Here is a 12,354-nt window from a genome sequence, read left to right as displayed (position 1 = left end):
GCGTTACTGGGGTAAGCAAGACAGCACAAACATTAAAAGCAAACAGATAAATCAGTATTTCTCCATTTGATTTTTATTTTTTGAAATGATTTACTGTATGATAAATTTTCAATGTTCATGTAAAACACGAAATACAAGTGTTGGAGAATTACTGATAAACAAAAAGCAACGGTACAAAGCACATATAATACAAACAATATTTTAAAACGAACAAGTGTGGATAGGTATCTTTTTTCAAATAAACAATGACATTTCAAATAAATCGACGAATTCTGTCTGCTGTCTTCTGTCGGATCCCCTGTGTATGGCATCTCATCTGAAAAAATGAAATGAAACGTGTAAAAGACGAAACATTCTTACATACAATAGCACATTAATGTTTACTCTGGTAAATTTTGGTTTCATTTATAACATTGGATTTTTACAGAAATGATAAATGCTTAATTTCAAAACATATTAACCATTCTCTCAGTTTTGATTTACAAATGACAGAGCAGTACACTAACAACGTGCTTAAAATTATGATTTTTTTGACAACTTTTCAATTTTTTCAAAATTTTTGACTTTGGATTTTCACCATAGCGCATTCGTTTTTTAGCTATATACTTACCAAAGCGCATTTGCGTTTAAGCGATGTAGTTTTTTCACGCTGAGTACCCCCCTTATGAAACTTTTTTTTACATTGAATTTAGAACGATTTATTTGAATCTCAAAATTAAGCACACAAAGTGACGATGTACAAATATTTTGGGATGACGAGATTTTGGCTCGCTCGCCCGACCAAACTAAAAGACTTATAGATATACTTTAAGTCTTTCAGTTGGGCTGGGCGAGGTAACCAAAAAGTTCGTCACCCTAAATTATTTGTACATCGTCACCTGGTTTGCTTAAATTTGTGAGTCGATTTGTCATAAAAAGAGTAAAATGTATGATAAGATGCTTAGCATCTTCAAATAATTTGACATTCATCTTTTGGTTTGACAAATAATAAAGTGAAATGTATGATAAACTGCTTAGCATCTGTAAATAATTTGACGTTCATCTTTTGGTTTGACAAATAATAGAGTGAAATGTTTGATAAATGCTCAGTGTCATGAATCGATTTGACACTTAGCATTTGGTTTGACAACTGAAAGAATTATTTATTTGCGATTGTGTACTAGAAGAATTTGCATTGTATGACTATTTCTAAATGTCATGAACAAATAATGTCATATGGTTTGACAAAAAAGTAGATTGAAATACCATTCATTTGTGATGTTTTACACTTGTGAAATGCAGATCGAATGCATTATTTTTGTGCATATTTAATATGTAACGCATACTTAATATCATTACAAAACTTGAAAACTACAGCAATTTATGATCTGTACAATGGAGAGACTTAATCGCAAAATTAAGAGAATTGCCATTCTTGAGGCTAGACTTGCTGTACTCAAAACAGAGTTACAGTCAGAACTGGAGCAGCTGAACAACTCCAATGACATGACAATGAACTATGGTTCAAAAACATTATCACCTGTACAAACTGAGGTTGAAGACTGGGGTGACTGCGTAAGGACTTCAGAAATCATCAGCGAGGAGGACTGGGAATCTGAAGCAAACAGGCAGCCCTTCACTCTTGGTGGGACATTCTGCAAAACGAGAAAATCTACAAACTGGGAAAACAGATGCCCTGTTTGTTTCTCAAAAAACTGTGGACATAAAGTGAACAGATGTTTGTTCAGAGAAGCCGCAACTCAGTGATTTAATATTCTACATTATTGTTGTATGTACCATATAATACTGGATGAACAAGTTCAAAAACTGTTTATCATATACTACTGGATAAACAAGTTAAAAAATAAATAAGCACTTTGTATTTTACCTCGTGTTGTTTTACTTCAATGTCCCGAAACCATTTAAACGAACAACTTCCACTTAGGTCAGACCAGCCATACAAAGCTGAAAAAACAAAACATTTCTGTTGAAAAATGAAAACATCAATGAGTAAAATAAGAACAATACTTGTTCAATTTGTTTGCCACCAAAAACATGAATCTTAAATGATCTTGTTTTCCCTGCCAGATGATATACAATAAAACTTAACAATATAAGCTTTAACTCACTAATTTTCATTTACTAAATATGAACACTGGCTAATTAACTTCTATTAAGTCTTTGACCACCAAAGAATATTTGCAGTGAGTTGTAAATGCTTAGTCTCAAAACATATTAACCATTCTCTCAGTTTTGATTTACAAATGACAGAGCAGTACACTAACAACGTGCTTAAAATTATGATTTTTTTGACAACTTTTCATTTTTTTCAAAATTTTTGACTTTGGATTTTCACCATAGCGCATTCGTTTTTTAGCTATATACCTACCAAAGCGCATTTGCGTTTAAGCGATGTAGTTTTTTCACACTGAGTACCCCCCTTATGAAACTTTTTTTTACATTGAATTTAGAACGATTTATTTGAATCTCAAAATTAAGCACACAAAGTGACGATGTACAAATATTTTGGGATGACGAGATTTTGGCTCGCTCGCCCGACCAAACTAAAAGACTTATAGATATACTTTAAGTCTTTCAGTTGGGCTGGGCGAGGTAACCAAAAAGCTCGTCACCCTAAATTATTTGTACATCGTCACCTGGTTTGCTTAAATTTGTGAGTCGATTTGTCATAAAAAGAGTAAAATGTATGATAAGATGCTTAGCATCTTCAAATAATTTGACATTCATCTTTTGGTTTGACAAATAATAAAGTGAAATGTATGATAAACTGCTAAGCATGTGTAAATAATTTGACATTCATCTTTCGGTTTGACAAATAATATAGTGAAATGTATGACACATGCTAAATATCATGAATCGATTTGACACTTAGCATTTGGTTTGACAACTGAATGAGTGAAATGTATGACAAATGCTAAATGTCACGAATCTGACACATAGCTGTAATTTTGCTGCCATAATGTGAAATAAGTTAAAAGAGCAAAATCAAATCATGTTGGTTCAGTGTTTCAGTATTTAAAGTACCAAGATGAGTTAACTTTACTGTTCATTGTAAATTTGAGATTTGTTTCTGATGAAATTTGGTGAAATTACTTACTTGTTATTGACAAAGCAGAACACACTGCATATTGGGTGAGCTTCAGGTTATATAGGCTAGGTTACTCCTCACAACTCTGAAACAAAACATTTTATTAACAAAACTGCACATATTGCTTGTCAGTTTTTTACTTTTTTCATTCCATTAAAGCATGGCTAAGTGCACATTTCATCCACATCAACAATGTTGAAATAATCCTGAAAACAAAATACTTCCTACATACAAACAGAAACAGAAAAACTGTTCACATGCAGAAGGTATTATGTTCCCAACATTTCTTATCATTCACAACAGGAACAAAATTATGCATTTATGGCATTGGTAGATATCAAACACAAACTGAAAATTTATCTAATAGCAGTTCAATGTAATAAATCAAACACAGTGTCTGTTATTAGATAAATTATCAGTTTATAAAAATTATTCCAAGCATATTTCCAAACAGACTAAGCACTGAGATTATGATATGACAGTTCAATTCATGGAATTAATTTTCAGTGATTTTACTTACTTGTAAATGTACTTTCTTGGGTACTGCCTTCAACCATTTTGATCACCATCTTTCTGACACACAGGACGACTGCATCTGAACTGCCGTCTCTGGTTTAAAAAAAATAATTTCAACATATTTTTCAAACAAAGAAATAGAAGAAGATATTTATCAATCTTGCATGATTTGTCATTTCTTATTTCTGTCAGTTTGGTCCCTAAACAAAGTTAAAATCATTCAAAATATGACATAAACAAGACAAGAGATATGAATTAACACCGCTTACTATGTTTTTCAACATATCTAGCCGAGAATTAAAGTTTCTAAAATCGGCTTCGAGAATGTTCGAAACATTCTAAAACGAGCTGGGAGCAATTTCTTTTGACATAAGTTTTTACGTAATTCAATGCACACATCGACAAAACTTGCTGGTAATATGATACATCATATATTTAGACACAATTTCTCATAAAACTTTTAAGCATGCATGTCATACTTACCGCAGGAAAGCTGGAAATACGACCTTCACAATTTATTTTTCAAGATGGCCGACCAGCGCACAGCGAGAACTCTGCAATATGACGTCATACATATCACGTCATATCATTCCATGAATTGCATTATTTATTTATTTTTAAACTTTTACGAAAATAAAGAAAATACACTCATTAAAAATAATTTAAAATTATCTTAATCATGTATTATGTATCGTTTTATGAAATTAAACAATAGGAAAAAAAAAGTTTGTTCATTTTCAGAAAAACGAAATCGAAAGTAGAAATATTTTCTGAAATTGGAAATGTTTAAAACCTCGTAAAATCATTTATATCTCTTGTATATGCATAAACCCGGCTTGATTCAATCGCGAACACATTATAGAAACTATAACTACCAAGGTCGTACCTTCAAACACAGAAAATATCCCAAATTTTACACACAAAGAGTATTGTTTACATGGTTCAACCGTATCCAAGTGAATACGACAGACAACACTTTCCCTTATAATAATCAGCTCAGTATAGCTTGTACCGAAAATCGTAACATTATTCTGTGATTGTTTTACTTTATTTCATGTTTTATTTTGCTTAAGTATCGTACTTTGTAGCATTTTACGATACATTCTGTGTATCTTTGAGGAGTTATGCATAGCGATTTGCACATATATATATGACTATATGACCATTACTCGTTTGATAACTATGAGCAAGCATAGTTGTTCTTGAAGCTTAAGTGATTCCAACTAGATTACTATAGATAAACACAATAAAACACGAACAGTTCATACATTTTATTTTGTTACTAATCATTGTCTGTTCATCACTCAATTTATTGTTAACAACGTTTTGGCACAAACTGTCTCCCACGCCTGGCGAAGAATTGGCGAAGTGCTTCGTGATTCTCATTTCTCTCTAAGTCTCTGCTACTGAGCTTTTCAACAACTTTGTAAGTTTTGTCAACACTCGACGAGTCTTCTTGCACCAAACACACCAAACAGGGGTACAGTTCAGGGCACTGATGGCTTGGGGCTCTCTGTTCTGCTTTCTGTTCAGCCTCTCCGTTTTTGAAACAAATCAAACACGGATATAGTTTCGGACACGTGTGGATTTCAATTGCCATATTGATGTTTGCATTCAATTGCACACTGTCCATGTTTTTCTGTTTTGCATCAGACCTTCTGAGCAACTTCTTCAAACACGTTTTGATGATTTTCTTGATTCCCATAATTTGTATATATACTAGATCAGTAGGTTTTGACAAGTATGACATGAGAAGAAAAGATAAGTTTATATATGAACTATATTCGTTCCACTCATTGCATTATTTTAAGCCATGGACCATGCAATCTACAATGCTAGGTACAGTGCTTGCTACTATGTTACTATGCTTCTATTTTTCAATCGATATAAAACAAACAATCAAATTGCATTTCAACGCATTTATTCAAAGTTAAAACATCAAAACAATTGTTTGAACCTTTTCATTCGCAAAGCACTTAATGAAGTATCATAAATGTTTGAGCGAATTGAAAACTAATGTCAATTCTTGTTTTCGCTCACAAAAATACTTGGTTCAATTTCGTCAATTTTTACTTCCTCGTCTACGGTCTCAATGTCTTCAAAATTATCACTATCATAACAGTAACCGTCACAAACGCAGCAATTTCTCATATAACAAACTGCCCCGTCTGGGTTGTCATCTTGCATGGATTCGATTTCGCTCGATTTTTGTTCTTCAGCATCTCGCAAATAATCTTCTGCCATCTCCATCATTTTTTCATATTCATTGATATCATTCATGGGTTGCTGAGAACAAGATTCGCTTTTTTGCTCGTTTTCACTGGTGTTCTCACAAGGCGTTGTTTGCTGTGTCGATGCTTGACTGGACATAATTGTTTGAGAATGTGTATGACAAGTAACAAATTTCAAGCCTTATAATATGAAAAAAATAATGCGTTGTCTCCAACTATCTATTGAGTGGAGACTAAAGACGGAGATGGGGACAGAGTAGTTATATTAGTAATTGTTATTTTAATTTTCAGGAAATAAACATCTCGTAAAGACATTTATCTTTAAAATTTCTTTAGTGTTTTATCTTTTCTTTTTTCGGTGTTGATGTGGAAGAATTTCTACAACATTTGCATTGACACATTTCTCGATCATAACTTTTCAGTCTATTGTCTATAATATTCCACACGCACCATCGATACGTTGGAAATTTCTTCAAACATGGAACATCATTACTGAAAACTATCACTACTGGTGGATCAAACTCTTTACTTTCATATTTCGTGTTGTCGAAACTCCCATATTTGAGTTCAATGATCTCGTAGGTAATGTGTTCCTTGCGACTTCTAAACAAATCAGATACTACGTACGACTGTCCTTTGTCCATGTATTTGATATCTACACTTCTACCATTGCTGAATATATATCCACCTTCATACTTTTCTATAAGTTTACCTTTGTCCATGCCTGCTAAAGCATCCTGTACACGATTCAATATGTCATAATACGTATATGTATCTTCATATTCGGCTTCAATTTCCTTGAAAGAATCACCAGCAGAATCATCATCAGAACAATCACCGTTACAGTATTCGATTACAACACGCTCGAAATAATCATCATCAGAATGAGTGGCTGATTGGCTCGACATAATTGTTTGAGAGTGTGTATGACACTAATCTTAACAACAGTCATTATATCATAACAAAGTAATTCACTTTTTTTGTGTTTTCTTTCCACGATATATAACACTTACAGTGAACTAGCTCACAATACAAACATGACGGACATAAGCAACCTTAATTTACAAATTACCGGCTTCGTAGCGAGACTATGTATGGGTGATAACAAGCACGAGTCTACGTTCAAAGAAATCGTCTCGATACTTGACAATATCGAAAAAACATTTCTGCAAAACAAACTGGAAACGACCGAGTATCGCAAGAAATGTGGCGCACTACAGCAAAAGGTGTTCAGGTTGATCAGAGAGAACGATCGGTATAAGCAAACTCATGTGCACAACTCGAATACGGACGATAGTCAACTATTGCAGGACGAAGTTACACGCTTGACATTGAATCTGTCACAGCTGACTGCGGAAAACAATCAGCTTAAGCAAAATAACACTGCATTGGAAGACGAAGTTTTGCGCTTGAAATCTCAAACAGACAACCTACAATCCTTAGACGAAGCTGCCTGTATGGAACTATTCAACGAAAACACTCAAGATTTTTCATGAATTACTTTACTTCTGCCACTTACAAGTGAATATTACGAAGTTCAATAAAAAGCAATTTCAAAGCATTCGTTTTTTATGTTTATTTTATGTTATCCTTAGTCTTAGAAACGCAAATCTCAGAACGTTGTGCTTAAACTGTTTTCTTGCGCTTTGCTTGATTCTGGCCAGATAATCTTTTCCTTCTGAGTTACCCAATCTTTTGTAGTAACGTTTTATGTTTCTTCTATTCATTTTTCGTGCCGGGTGGTTTATCCAACAAGCGGGACAAAAGCCGTTGTATTTATCAAAACAGCTTGGACACGCGGAATGTTCGAATGCACATTGTTTCATAACGAGCAAGCGATAGTCAATGTTACTGTAGCCACCGCACCAATGACAAGCTCTGAAACGTTTTCCGAGTCTCTTATCATACGAAATACATTTTGAGTTTTTTTTACCGTTGTTGTGAGCCATACTTTATTTAAGAGGTTCAAAAATATTTCACTAATATAGTGTCAAGTCAATTTCATTCAGTTTATGTAATTCAAATGTTTTGACAACAGTAACATGGCAAGTCTTAACCGTTGGTGACACAATAAACTATTGTCTATATTTGCTGCGTTTTACACATTTACGAAAACACAAGACAAAGAATATTTCATTTTTTCATGTTTATTTTACAATTGAATCGTTATCTACAAAAACTTGAAACATCATAACACACTAAATGTCTCCAAAGTCATGATACTCAGAGTCCCCAGGTTCATTGTTCATAAATACGGTTTTATCGTTTCCCACATATAGCCTATGTGTTTCAACAGAAAATCGTCTAGAATCTCAGGTTCAGCATAATCGTTTGAACATAATCGTCTGTGTCTCAGTGCTGTCCTCGCTTCTTCCGTCTCACAATACTTGATCTCTCTGTACATTTCAACGCACCTCCTGATCTGGTCTGCCTCATATTTTGACTCCTGAATATTGTATATTTGTTCAAGTATTTTCGCAACTTTATCATGATCCAAAGGGGAAGCCGGCGAAGAATTTTCAAGATCATCGCTAAAATTCCCATTCTCGATATCGTCATCATCTGAAAGGACAAGATCCATACAGTCATTGTCCTTGTCAAACATACCAACTCTCATCGATTCGGTTTGCTGGGGGGAGGTATTGCTGTATTCTATTTTCTGTCTTTTTACAATGTTATCCATCTCACCATTTTCCACTTTTCTTTTCATTCCCGCATTGGAACTGGAATCGTTTAAATCCATCTGCGGTTTGAACATTTCATAATAATTCATGAACATTTCCTTATCCAACATATCAACACTCATCGATTCGGTTTGTTGCGGTAAGGTATTGCTGTTGTCTGATTTCTGTGTTTTTACGGTGTTAGCCAGCTCATCCATCTCACAGTTCATGGCATTGGAATCATTCAAATCCATCTTCTGTCTGTACAATTTACAGTCGTCGCACTGGCAGTTATCGATACAGAAATTGCAGAGGTACATATCGAAAAAATCATGGCATGAAAAGGGGGTACCCTTGTTTTCATGTTTAAGCCAATATCGGTGGTGATTGGATTCATTTTCATCTGACATTAAACATTTGATTAGCTTTGCCATGATCTCTTTGCAGTTTGGCTTTGCAGTATTTTGCAATGTTTTGCAGTCTTTTGCTTTTATACCCTTTTGAACTTTGCATTACAAAAAGGCGAACATCAACACGTCACTTTTGAACTTTTCCCTTGTGCTTTTCTTAATGGTGGCGAGGTAATCATGCCTCATCTCTCTCAATAACCAGTCGTAAGTTTCTATTTTACCCAATTTCTTGTAGTATCGTTTCCTTTCCTTAATGTGTGCTAACGCAACTGGATGGTTCAACCAACAAGCAGGACAAGAGCCATTGTATTTATCGAAACAGCTTGGACACGCGGAATGTTCGAACACACAGTTTTTCATAACGAGTAAGAGATAGTCAATGTTACTGTATCCACCACACCACTCACAACATCGAAAACGTTTTCCGAATCTCTTATCATACGAATATTTTGACGTGTTTAACATGTTTGACATGTTTGACATGTTTGGATCTGTATCGGCTGTATCGGCTGTCATAATGTATGTTTGTGTGTTTGTATGTGTGCATGAGTTCTTTGTAGCCACCACAAATAATGGAATACAGAAAACGGGGGTGAAAATAAGGGGGGGGGGATTTTCAACAAGGGGGGGGGGGCCTTTTCTATCAGCCTATTTCCCCAAGTCCATTCCATTTCCATTTTCATTTTTCAAACATCAAAACAAAACTTCACAGTTTGCTATATACGCTCATGTTTTGTGAAAGGCAATATATATATAACAGGTCAGTATATTCGTTTAAGAGCAGCACTGTCTGTTCTGGCCAGTATATTTGTTTTAAAGCAGCTCTGTCAGTTCTGGTCAGTATATTCGTTTTAGAGCAGCACTGTCTGTTATAGTCAGTATATTCGTTTTAGAGCAGCATTTTCTGTTCTGGTCAGTATATTCGTTTTAGAGCAGCACTGACTGTTCTAGTCAGTATATTCGTTTGAGAGCAGCATTTTCTGTTCTGGTCAGTATATTCGTTTTAGAGCAGCACTGTCTGTTCAGGCCATAATAACAATTTTGATTTAAAGCAGCACCGTCTGTTCTGGTCAGTTAATTTGGTTTAAAGCAGCACTGACTATTATGGCAAGCATATTTGTATGAAGGCAGCGCTATCTGTTCTGGTCAGTAAATTTGCTTTAAAGCAGCACTGTCTGTTCTCGTCAGTTAATTTGGTTTAAAGCAGCACTGACTATTACGGCAAGTATATTTGTATGAAGGCAGCGCTATCTGTTCTGGTCAGTAAATTTGTTTTAAAGCAGCACTGTCTGTTCTGGTCAGTTAATTTGGTTTAAAGCAGCACTGACTATTACGGCAAGTATATTTGTATGAAGGCAGCGCTATCTGTTCTGGTCAGTATACATGTATTTGTTTTAAACCAGCATTGTCTCTTATGACCAGTATATTTGATTTGAAGCACCGTCTGTTCTTGACAGTTTATTTGTTTAAAAGCAGCATTGTCTGTTATAGTCAGTATATTTGTTTTAAAGAAGCACCGTCTGTTCTGGCCAGTTTATTCTTTTTAGAGCAGCACTGTCTGTTCTGACCACTATATTTGTTCGAAAGCAGCACTATCTGTTATGGTCAGTATACTTGTTTTAAAGCAGCACTGTATGTTATAGTCAGTATATTCGTTTTAAAGCAGCACTGTATGTTATAGTCAGTATATTCGTTTTAAAGCAGCACTGTCTGTTATAGTCAGTATATTCGTTTTAGAGCAGCACTGCCTGTTATATTCAGTATATTCGTTTAAGAGCAGCACTGTCTGTTATAGTCAGTATATTCGTTTTAGAGCAGCACTGTCTGTTATAGTCAGTATATTCGTTTTAGAGCAGCATTTTCTGTTCTGGTCAGTATATTCGTTTTAGAGCAGCACTGACTGTTCTAGTCAGTATATTCGTTTGAGAGCAGCATTTTCTGTTCTGGTCAGTATATTCGTTTTAGAGCAGCACTGTCTGTTCAGGCCATAATAACAATTTTGATTTAAAGCAGCACCGTCTGTTCTGGTCAGTTAATTTGGTTTAAAGCAGCACTGACTATTATGGCAAGCATATTTGTATGAAGGCAGCGCTATCTGTTCTGGTCAGTAAATTTGCTTTAAAGCAGCACTGTCTGTTCTGGTCAGTTAATTTGGTTTAAAGCAGCACTGACTATTACGGCAAGTATATTTGTATGAAGGCAGCGCTATCTGTTCTGGTCAGTAAATTTGTTTTAAAGCAGCACTGTCTGTTCTGGTCAGTTAATTTGGTTTAAAGCAGCACTGACTATTACGGCAAGTATATTTGTATGAAGGCAGCGCTATCTGTTCTGGTCAGTATACATGTATTTGTTTTAAACCAGCATTGTCTCTTATGACCAGTATATTTGATTTGAAGCACCGTCTGTTCTTGACAGTTTATTTGTTTAAAAGCAGCATTGTCTGTTATAGTCAGTATATTTGTTTTAAAGAAGCACCGTCTGTTCTGGCCAGTTTATTCTTTTTAGAGCAGCACTGTCTGTTCTGACCACTATATTTGTTCGAAAGCAGCACTATCTGTTATGGTCAGTATACTTGTTTTAAAGCAGCACTGTATGTTATAGTCAGTATATTCGTTTTAAAGCAGCACTGTATGTTATAGTCAGTATATTCGTTTTAAAGCAGCACTGTCTGTTATAGTCAGTATATTCGTTTTAGAGCAGCACTGCCTGTTATATTCAGTATATTCGTTTAAGAGCAGCACTGTCTGTTATAGTCAGTATATTCGTTTTAGAGCAGCACTGTCTGTTATAGTCAGTATATTCGTTTTAGAGCAGCACTGTCTGTTATATTCAGTATATTCGTTTTAGAGCAGCACTGTCTGTTATGGTCAGTATATTCGTTTTAGAGCAGCACTGTCTGTTATATTCAGTATATTCGTTTTAGAGCAGCACTGTCTGTTATAGTCAGTATATTCGTTTTAGAGCAGCACTGTCTGTTATATTCAGTATATTCGTTATAGAGCAGCACTGTCTGTTATAGTCAGTATATTCGTTTTAAAGCAGCACTGTCTGTTATAGTCAGTATATTCGTTTTAGAGCAGCACTGTCTGTTATAGTCAGTATATTCGTTATCGAGCAACACTGTCTGTTATAGTCAGTATATTCGTTATAGAGCAGCACTGTTTGTTATAGTCAGTATATTCGTTATAGAGCAGCACTGTTTGTTATAGTCAGTATATTCGTTATAAAGCATCACTGTCTGTTATAGTCAGTATATTCGTTTTAAAGCAGCACTGTCTGTTATAGTCAGTATATTCGTTTTAAAGCAGCACTGTCTGTTATAGTCACTATATTCGTTTTAAAGCAGCACTGTCTGTTATAGTCAATATAATCGTTTTAAAGCAGCACTGTCTGTTATAGTCAGTATATTCGTTTTAGAACAGCAATGTCTGTTATAGTCAATATAT

General features: G+C 34.8%; 1 long non-coding RNA gene across 1 annotated transcript; it reads right to left on the bottom strand.

The window, feature by feature from the left end:
* Nucleotides 1–215: 215 nt before the first annotated feature.
* LOC128228565 (uncharacterized) lies at nt 216–4,721 on the bottom strand. The gene is made up of 7 exons (XR_008259943.1): nt 4,491–4,721; nt 4,088–4,158; nt 3,609–3,697; nt 3,098–3,173; nt 1,868–1,944; nt 1,520–1,634; nt 216–316 (listed from the first exon to the last, which is right to left on the bottom strand). It is a non-coding gene; the product is annotated as an uncharacterized LOC128228565 (long non-coding RNA).
* Between the last annotated feature and the right edge of the window lie 7,633 nt (nt 4,722–12,354).

The sequence above is a fragment of the Mya arenaria genome, chromosome 3, assembly GCF_026914265.1.
Source record: "Mya arenaria isolate MELC-2E11 chromosome 3, ASM2691426v1".
Classification (NCBI taxonomy): Eukaryota; Metazoa; Mollusca; class Bivalvia; order Myida; family Myidae; genus Mya; species Mya arenaria.
This window is presented reverse-complemented; position numbering and strand designations above follow the sequence as displayed.